This window comes from Theobroma cacao, chromosome 8, assembly GCF_000208745.1.
Source record: "Theobroma cacao cultivar B97-61/B2 chromosome 8, Criollo_cocoa_genome_V2, whole genome shotgun sequence".
Taxonomy (NCBI): domain Eukaryota; kingdom Viridiplantae; phylum Streptophyta; class Magnoliopsida; order Malvales; family Malvaceae; genus Theobroma; species Theobroma cacao.
Genome location: NC_030857.1, coordinates 10,224,605 through 10,236,133, shown reverse-complemented (window position 1 = coordinate 10,236,133; position 11,529 = coordinate 10,224,605).

The window sequence follows — 11,529 nt, the reverse complement described above, 5'->3', positions numbered from 1 at the left end:
AAATGATAGTTGGTTTTATATATTGGAAATAAAATAAATTGTTGGAAATCATTAAATACATCTTAAGGTTAGTTGATTGGAAATAGAAGAAATAAGTGAGAAAAAAAATAACTGTTGGAAATGATTAAATACATATTACCATTAATTGATTAGAAATAGAAAAAATAGTTGAGAATTAATAGCATTGTAGGAATTCGGAAGTGATAAAAACTTGAGATTTATTAAGTACATAATTAGATAAGTGAGAGAATATATCCTTTTATTAATTTTTTTTTTATATATTTTTAACAAAAAATGAGATAATAAGTTTAGAATTAATAAGGATGTGGAAGTGGGAGAAAATAAATATTTATTAGACATGAAAGACTAGATAAATATTTTATTAACTATCTTAATTTTTATATATTTTAAATATAATTAATTATATTATTATTATAAAAATATGAGGTTTCTCGAAATTTGAGGCCTAAAGCCCTTGCTTGGATGGCCATACCCAAAGGGCGACCCTGTTCTGATACCAATTTTATCACATCTCATTTTTTAGATGGCTTGTGACGGGAACAAAAACCTAAACGGGTATAACCAGCTAGACCCAAGCAAGCCTAAGGTCATTATACATAACCATTAATCATCATATATCAATTATCCTACAAACACATGCATAAATTGCATCGTTATAGATTTCGCCATCAACGTGCTCATGAACATTTCCATTATCATATACTTCATAATCCAATGTGGGTCCATGTATCCTTACATATAACATTCCTATGCACATTTGTTGTGCTCACATAGACTCTCGAGCCATCATGTTCAATTCATATATAAATATGCATATATAACATCAGTACCAAGTATAATGCCATAACGTGGCTACATCATCACAACAATACCCAACAATGTCATAACATAATTAATTAATAAAGACTGACTTGTCAAACGGTACATGACCTAACTCTTTAAGCCTCAAAAAGGATACTATACCACTTATCAAAAAGAAAAAATGGATCACATCTCCGTGACTCGAGTGGTTGACGAGCTATCACTGATCTGCAACAAAAATATATGAGAAAAATAATGTGTCAATCACAAAGACTCCGTGAGTGAATAGGTAAAGGGACAGGTAAAAGGGGAGAAGTTATGCACAAATTACATCGTTTATGTAAACATGAACTTAAGATAAACATTCTTCAGTTTCAATTTTCTCATAAACTAGAGTTGTCATAAACGAGTCTCATTTTCATAGTAAAATCAACATTTCATGAACATGTAGCTCATTGAACAAGTTGAACATTTATGAAAAACCCTTTAAGAAAAACAAGGAAGTTGTGCCTTACCTGTTGTATAAGATTGTTTTTACTTAACCATATAAGCCCAAGCCATGGGTGATTTCCTTCAAACTTTTCATAAAGCATGTGGGTTGACCATGTACTCAAGATTATCCAAATAGGATTTAATATTAACACTTTGTGATCATCTTTTGATCATATAACTCAAGTAAACATCGTTCCAAATTATCATTTTCAATCCATAAAACTCAAGTGACCATTCTTTCTTTATAATCCATAAACTCAACCAATGCATTAGGACTCATTCTAATGAATAACCTTTCTTGACTATCTTATAACTTAGTGTTTAATCTGTAACTCAGTCCAACACTTCAAGCATAAGAAACAATTACAAGAAACATCACAATACAAGAGTAATATGCAATAATCATGAATGCAAGGATGCCTATAAAGTCCTAGCCCACATCTGGGCTCCCTATGTTTGGGATCGTGAGTGGCACATAGGCGTTTCTCACACAGAGCGTCGCCACCGTGTAATGGAATTTTACCTCACCACATGTAGGAATTGCTCTAACATAGGTGATATTTTACCTTCACATCTGGGCCTTATTCGTGTGGTATTCTTTCCCCTACGTTTGGGCCTTATTCTTGTGGTATTCTTACCTTCACATTTGGGCTTTATTCATGTGGCATTTTTTCCCCCATATTTGGGTTTTAATTATCGTATAAAATATCTCATATACATACATACATCATCAACATATCATGCATATATTGCTCTATAACCCATACTCATAAACAAGGATATCTTATAAAGTATGTGGTACTACATCACATCCTATCCCGTAAATCATGTCTCTCAATGTTCAAATCCGTACCACATAAAACATATCAAAAGCTTAAGGATGGGAACATTTACCTCTATTTAAGCATTCATTTCTTATACTTGTCCATACCAACAATGTGGGTACTAATTTACCATGAATCGTATTCTTTTAATAATACTCATTCATCATACTCATCATCAAGTATAAAGGTAGGAACTTATATTCACTTGTAATGTCAAGCCCTACTCTATTATATATACTTGCCGTGTCATTCATGTGCTTGATAGATTGTTTGCATAAGTGAATGTATCGAAAAATCGTTAAAAGTCGGTATTGTACCTAGTGGTACAATTAAGTTGATTAAAGCCTCGAACAAGGCCAAATAAAGATTTTACGATGTATTTGAGAGTTATTGAATTTTAGAATGTTTTAATATGGTGATTTGGAGTTCGAGGATTAATTTAGAGTCCAATCAAAAATATTCATAACATAGGGGCAAAATGGTCATTTTGCCACCCAAGGGCAAAATTGGAATGTTGGACAGGATTTTTGACCAAGTTTGACTATTTTGAGCATAATTTGAAATTGTGGAGTGAAAATTTTCAATTTTGAAATTTTTCGAGTATAAGGGTAAAACGGTCATTTCACGTGTCCATGAGGATGTAATTGAAATTTTACACCACCATGACACTTGTTAAGCCCATGAATTTTACCTATTATTACTTTATACTTTGGATAATTATGGGATTACATGTGGTGGTGAGAAATTGCTTAATGGTTAAGTTTTTAATCTTGGACCAATTACTTGGTGACACGTGGTAAATTTTAATCCTTTTATAATTCCTTTTAAAAAACCAGCACACACTCCTACCAAATCACTCTTATGGCCAGGCAAGCAAGGGAATAAAGAGAAAAAGAGAAGAACAAACCCTAGGAAAGAAAAATTCAAGAGAAATTATTGTATTTCAAGGAATCAAGCAAGTAAAGGTAAGATTTTTTAATTTTAGCTTGTGATCTACCTTTCCCATGAATTCTCTTTCATTCTCCATGGCTGAAATTCAAGTTGTCAAGAGGGAACCTTTGCTGGCCAAATCTAGAGAGAGAAGTTTTGGTGATGAATTTTGCTAGATTTCATAATATCCTAGTGTTTTAGTCATTTTGTGATGTTTGGAAGGAAAAACAAGCAAGAAAATCACATGTTCTTCAATAACCCTCATTTGGCCAAATTTTCTATAGGGCATGTTGATGATGAATTTGGTTGTAATTCATATTATTTAGCTAGGATTTTATGAATTATAATGTTGGGTATCGAAATCGTAATCAATTTCGGTTACAGTGAATTAAGTCACAATTAAGCTCATTGAGGTGCTTTGGTGTATTTGGAATATTGGAAGTGTAATGAAGATATTTTGAGTTGAATTGGATGTTTTGGCTAATTAAACAAGGCATAGTACGAGTTAGGTTGAATGCCAATTCAGTCTGATCATAATTGAACCCACGTAGAACACCGTCTTTAAGTGATTATTCGGACAATTCTCATTCATTGTCATGCATTCATATAGAGCCTGAAATAGTTTTATAACAGTTTGGCACAAATATATTGAATTACGTGACGTGTATTATGTATAGGTGGTGAGCCCTTTGATAAGGGTAAAGATATTGTGCCCGAGGACCAAGAATAGGAGTACTCCAAACTCTTGCTATTGTGAGTAATCAGACTTTCATCTTAACTATCTAAAATAGTTTATACTCGTTTTTATGTTTTAAAGAAAAATGAATTTAAATTGTAAACTATTATGTTTTATAATTGAAGTGTTGATTAAACGAAATGAGATTTATAACTCGTTTTGAAATTGAATACTAGTTTTGGAAATTGAGTAAGTGGAGACTGTATACTTGTGTTATATATATGTTTTGACATATGGTTTGAATTGATGGCTTATGACAATGTGATGGCAAGCATGGCTGGATTTGTGTTTGTGTGGAATATATGAACTGTTTTGCTTTGTCTTGATAGGCTGGTAATATTATATTAGCCATGTCATGCTGTCGAAAATTTTATTGAATTGGTGGGTTATTTGATTAGCTTACTGCAATGGGCGGGTTTCCGTGAACCAGCTTATTAGAGGAGAACGGTAAACCCCGTTATATTTTACCTTAGTATGAGAGGCACGGAGGGTATCTTCTAAGGTAACGTTAGAGTTCACTTCACACCAAACCACCACGTGAAGGTGAAACTCAGCCAACGCTAAGGAATGGCTATGCTTTTAAATGTAAAAAAAAATGAAAATGAGTTTTATACTCATATGTTATTTTAACAGCCTTGGTGGACTCGGTTGGATGCCCCGGCGCAAGGTGTCACCGAGTGCAAGTTTTTGGCACGAACCAAGTTTTTACGAGAATCATAAGTCTTGTTGATTTTTATGAAATGAAATTGATTTATATGAAATGAAATGAGATTCGATGTTATGAATCATATTATGATGAGATATTTTAAATTGTCTCCATTTACTCGGCTTTCGATGTTTTAGATGAAATTTGCTAATTCACTGGGTTTATAAAAACTCACCCCTTCTTTTCACCCATTTCAGACTCAGGACAATCTATAGACTGCTGATTATGTCGAGGGTTTGCTTTTGGGTTTGTACCCTTAGAAATCGTAGGTCTATAGTCTTGTACATATATGTTTATTTTGGGGGCCCACGTGTCATTGTAGAATATTTGTATACCTGGCTGCGTGTGCCATTGTATGTATGAATTTATTTTGCTTTTACGCTACAAAAATTATTTACGCAGAATTCTATAAATATTATCTTATAAGAAAATTGAATATTTTATTTAATATTTTTATTTAGTTTGATTAGCCAAATTTTATTTTAAATGAATGATTTAGATTACGAAAATTATTTTTAGATAAGAAATGTATATTTTACGATCGTATGTTGTATTTTGACCAGGTTTCAAAATTTTTGAGTAAAAATGACCAAAATATCCCTGTGTGGCAGAAATTATTTTTTTATTTGTTTTGATTTAAAAATAGTTTATGTTCCCTTAAAACATGATATTTAGTAACTATTGCTCACATGGGAGATGTAAAACTGATGCAAGAGCCTTGCGAGGTTTCGGTTGACATTTCGTGTAATGAATGTCTATCGAGACATCGCGATGGATGTCACGGGCTCGAAGGGAGTACCGGGTCGTGACATTTCTATTGGTATCAGAGCTTTTGGTTTTAAAATTATTTTAAAAACTATAGTGTCAGTGTGACCCCAAGTTAGGTTAGATTAAGTTGAATGCATGCATCTACATATAGAACCTGAAGTTGTATAAACTCATTTTGTTTCTTCTTCTAAATTATCATGCCTCCTCGACGTGAACTCCCACCTCTCGCTAGATCGATCGGGAGAGGAAGAGGCATGAGTCCGACCCAGTGTAGTGACAAGTACCATATCTGTATTTGACAGAGATGCTTATGTCTTAATTGATTCTTATTCGGATAGATCTTATGTGAGCACGACATTCGCATCCTTTTCTGATAGAAACCTGTCACTTTTAGAGGAAGAAATTATAGTTCATACCCCTCTATGAGGGCAGTTGGTTAGAAACACATGTTATATAGAGACTGTGGAATAAGAGTTGGTGAGGAAAAATTCAGGGTTGACTTAATTCCCCTAGAAATCTGAGATTTTGATTTCATATTGGGTATGGATTGGTTGACTGCACATCGGACAAATGTAGATTGTTTTAGGAAGGAAGTTGTACTTCAGAATTCTGAAGGAGTAGAAGTTGTATTTGCAGGGAAACGTCGAGTATTACCATCCTGTGTAATTTCGGCTATCAAAGCTTTGAAACTAATGCAGAAAGGGTATCCGACTTATTTAGCACATGTGATTGATACATCAAAGGGGGAATCTAAGTTAGAGGATGTCCCAATAGTAAATGAGTTCTTTGATGTATTTTCGGATGAATTACCGAGACTACCTCCTGATCGAGAACTCGAATTCTCTATTGATCTACTCTAAGGATGAGCTTGAATTTTGCTATGCTTAGTGTGGAGCCAAAGGATTAAAGGACTAGATATGGATTTAGTTGTTTGAAATTAAATGACTTGAAAATGTTGATTCTAGTCTAAATGCCATATGGAGATTTATATTGAAGCTTGATATACAAATTATTTTAAGGATCAATTTAAAAGTCTAATCGGATTAGTATGCAAACTATGGTGCAAATGATTAGTCTTAAATTTGATTTCTTCAAAGGTAACAGATTCAGGAAATGTTGATTTTTGGATATGCTCTAAGAAGAAGGTTCTGCATCTTAAGCTTAAGAAACTTTGATCTTATGACCGCAAAGGCGAGATGCAATAATTTAGTAAATTATTCACTTTATAAATGTAATTGGTTAAAAAGACTGGAGAGTAAAGCCAAGATCTCGACGATAAGTGGTGTACAATTTGAGATATGTCGAAATTGAGGAAAGTAATAAGGGATTCTTACCTGTGGTAATGGATGTTGACAAGTGTTAAAGAATGAGATGAATTTGAAAATATTGGCTTGGTCTATTATATGTGATAAGCACAAGAGAATAAAATAGTTATGGAAAATTACGACATAAGCTTGGAGGAAAACCAAACAGTTGAGGATGATTAATATAGTAACCTTAAATTTAGACGAATAGCGTTGATTAAGTAAACTTCAGCAGCCACCGTGCCGCCGCGCTAGAAACACCTCATATCTGGGACGTAGGAATAAGAGGTGAAAGACGGGAAGTTGAACTTACGAGTTGAATTAAGGTTATTGGACTTGATGTTAAGCTTCGTTAATTAGAGTTTTAAGGTTTTGGAAGGTATTGATATGAATGAATTGGAAAGTTTCTTTGTTGACTTATATATTGGCAATGTATAAGAGTTTTGAAACGAATAGACCGAACTGAAAGTGTCAAGAATAATGGTTAGTAGTGCTTTAAAATATTTTATATATATGATAAGGAAATGTGGAACTTGGAATTGTCAAGGAGCTTAATGGTTAAAGCATAAGTTATGAGGTCGCTCGATGTGAGGTTGAAATTAGATATTGGCGATGATGTCGAGGGATACCTCAGTAAAATCTATATTAAGTTTATAAATATCAGAGTTGATTATGCAGACGCTAAAGAGAACGTATGAGTATATTGGTGTAAAGAAATAGTACAAGATGATTGAAGGTAATCCTAATAATGAAGTTAGTTAATGAAAATTTCCTAACGAGGGATACTAGTATTCAAAATGTAAGAAGTGCACACGACTTCAATGAATTTAAATCTTAAGTGATTAACTAACATGGAAATGAATAAGGACATATATGATGGAAGTATACAAGGTAAATGAGAAACGAAGATGACTTTTAGGAGTTTTGATATTGCATAAGATGCAAGGATGAATTAAAGAAAACCTTTGAAGGATCAATAAAATCGTAAAGCTAAAGCATATGTGCATCCCGAATTGTGATTGGATGAAAATGATATTTAATGATTGAAATGTGGTTAATGATATTGTGATGCAAGGATGCGTGGTATGATGGAGCTTGTACATAGGATTGAGATGATAAGAAAAGAGTATAAGCATGTAAATTATGTGAAGTTATGCATAGGCACAATGAGAATCCGTATGAATTACATAAGAAACAATTTATGGTAAGATGTAAATTAAATGGTACTCAAACATCCAAAAGGGTAATTTGGAGTTGATTATACCCTAATATTCATGGATTAAACTTGACCTATGGGAATAAAATAGAAAAGTAAAAAGGGGAAACATGTGCTATGAAAATATGACATTGAACGAGTTATGGATTAGAATGAATAGAGGCAATTTAGTTCGAACGTAGTTGACGAGGGTCCTTATCGATAGTGACGGATGATGGCACTTAAATGTATATGGACATACATATATATATATATATGGCGATGATTATGTGATCAACTAAAGTGGAGAATTATTCATGGTAATTTGAGTTTTGAATTCGACGTGTTTAATGAGCTGTATAGTTGATAAGATGATGAAAGTTACTAGTGGTCGGGTATGAAACGAGACATAATCGAGTTTGTGACGAAATGTCTCACATGCCAACAAATCAAGGCGGAACATCAAAAACCATTGGGTACTCTTCAACCTCTACCTATCCCTGAATGGAAGTGGAAGCACGTGACTATGGACTTTATATTGGGTTTACTGTGGACGCAGAGTGGGAAGGATGCTATTTGGGTGATTGTGGATAGATTACTAAGTCCGCCCATTTCTTGGCTATCCATAACACGTATTTCATTGAGAAACTAGCTAAGTTTTATGTAGATGAGATAGTGAGATTACATGGAGTCCCAGTTTCTATCGTGTTAGATCGAGACCCACGGTTCACTTCTCGATTTTGGCCAAAATTCCAAGAGGCTCTCGGAACTAATTTGAGGTTTAACACTGCCTTTCATTCACAGACAAATGAACAATCTAAAAGGACCATTCAGACTTTGGAGGATATGCTATAGGCTTGTGTCATTGATTTTACTGGGAGTTGGGACAGACACTTGCCATTGGTGGAGTTCACGTATAATAACAGTTTTCAGTCTAGTATCAGGATGGCCCTATATGAGGCTCTGTACGGAAGAAAGTATTGAACTCCACTCTGTTGGGATGAAGTGGGTGACAGGAAATTGTTTAATGTAGAACTGATTGATTTGACTAATGACAAGATCAAGGTTATCCCAAAGCGATTAAAGACAGCTCAAAACAGGCAGAAAAGTTACTCGGATAGACGAAGGAAAGATTTGGAATTTAAAGTTGATGATAAAGTTTTTCTTAAGGTCTCTCCTTGGAAAGGTAATGATTTGAATACTTTGAGGTATTAAGTTTTATTTGATAATATTATTGTCATAAATCGTGGTATCTTGTTGGATAATGAAAGGTGTGATCCAGTTTGTAAAACGAGGAAAGCTCAATCCAAGATACATTGGACCCTTTTCGTATCATTGAAAGGATTGGGCTAGTGATAATATATAATAGAATTACCACCAGAGTTGGATCGAATTCACAATGTTTTCCACGTCTCAATGCTGAAGAAGTATGTACCTGATCCCTCCCATATCCTTGAGGTACCTCCGATTGAGTTACAAGAAGATTTAAAGTTCTAGGTGCAACCTGTACGTATTTTAGACCGAAAGGATCGAGTGTTAAGGAATAAGAACATTACAATAGTTAAGGTGTTGTTGAAAAATGCTCAGATGGAGGAGATGATGTGGGAATTTGATTACCAGATGAGAAACCAATACCCGCATTTTTTCTCTGAGTCTGGTTAGTGAAATTTTGATGTCAAAATTTTATTTTAAGGGGTGTAGTGCTATCAAGCCCTACTCTATTATATACTTGTCATGTCATTCATGTACTTGAAAGAATGTTTGCATAAGTGAATGTATCGAAAAATCGTTAAAAGGTGGTATTGTACCTAATGGTACAATTAAGTTGATTAAAGCCTCGAACTAGTCCAAATAAAGATTTTATGATGTATTTTAGAGTTATTGAATCTTAGAATGTCTTAATATGGTGATTCGAAGTTCAAGGATTGATTTGGAGTCCAATCGAGAATTTTCATAACATAAGGGCAAAATGGTTATTTTGCCACCCAAGGGCAAAATTGGAATGTTGGATGAAATTTTTGACCAAGTTTGACTATTTGGAGCATAATTTGAAATTGTGGAGTGAAAAATTTCAATTTCGACATTTTTGGAGTATAAGGGCAAAACGGTCATTTCACGTGTCCATGAGGGCGTAATTGAAATTTTACAGCACCATGACACTTGTCAAGCCCATGAATTTCACCTATTATCACTTTATACTTTGGATAATTATGGGATTACATGTGGTTGTGAGAAATTGCTTAATGGTTAAGTTTTTAATCTTGGACCAATTACATGGTGACACGTGGCAAATTTTAATCCTTTAATAATTCCCTTTAAAAAACCAGCAGACACTCCTCCCAAATCACTCATACGGCCTGCCAAGCAAGGGAATAAAGAGAAAAAGAGAAGCACAAACCCTAGGAAAGAAAAATTCAAGAGAAATTGTTGGATTTCAAGAAATCAAGCAAGTAAAGGTAAGATTTTTTAATTTTAGCTTGTGATCTACCTTTCCCATGAATTCTTTTTCATTCTCCATGGCTGAAATTCAAGTTTTCAAGAGGGAACCTTTGCTGGCCAAATCTAGAGAGAGAAGTTTTGGTAATGAATTTTGCTAGATTTCATAATATCCTAGTGTTTTTAGTCATTTTGTGATGTTTGGAAGGAAAAACAAGCAAGAAAATCACATGTTCTTCAATAACCCTCATTTGGCCAAATTTTTTATAGAGCATGTTGATGATGGATTTGGTTGTAATTCATGTTATTTAGCTAGGATTTGATGAATTATAATGTTGGATATCAAAATCGGAATGAATTTCGGTTACAGTGAATTAAGTCACAATTAAGCTCATTGAGGTGCTTTGGTGTATTTGGAATATTGGAAGTGTAATGAAGATATTTGGAGTTGAATTGGATGTTTTGGCTAATTAAATAAGGCATAGTACGAGTTAGGTTGAATGCCAATTCAGTCTGATCATAATTGAACCCACGTAGAACACCGTCTTTAAGTGATTATTCGGACAATTCTCATTCATTGTCATGCATTCATATAGAGCCTGAAATAGTTTTATAACAGTTTAGCACAAATATATTGAATTACGTGACGTGTATTATGTATAGGTGGTGAGTCCTTTGATAAGGATAAAGATATTGTGCCCGAGGACCAAGAATAGGAGTACTCCAAACTCCTGCTATTGTGAGTAATCAGACTTTCATCTTAACTATCTAAAGTAGTTTATACTCGTTTTTATGTTTTAAAGAAAAATGAATTTAAATTGCAAACTATTATGTTTTATAATTGAAGTGTTGATTAAACGAAATGAGATTTATAACTCGTTTTGAAATTGAATACTGGTTTTAGAAATTGAGTAAGTGGAGACTGTATACTTGTGTTATATATATGTTTTGACATATGGTTTGAATTGATGGCTTATGACAATGTGATGGCAAGCATGGCTGGATTTGTGTTTGTGTGGAATATATGAACTGTTTTGCTTTGTCTTGACAGGCTGGTAATATTATATTAGCCATGTCATGCTGTCAAAAATTTTATTGAATTGGTGGGTTATTTGACTAGCTTACTGCAGTGGGCGAGTTTTCGTAAACCAGCCTATCAGAGGAGTACGGCAAACCTTGTTATATTTTACCTTAGTATGAGAGACGCGAAGGGTATCTTTTAAGGTAACGTTAGAGTTCACTTCACACCGAACCACCACATGAAGGTGAAACTCAGCCAATGCCAAGGAATGGTTGTGCTTTTAAATGGTAAAAAA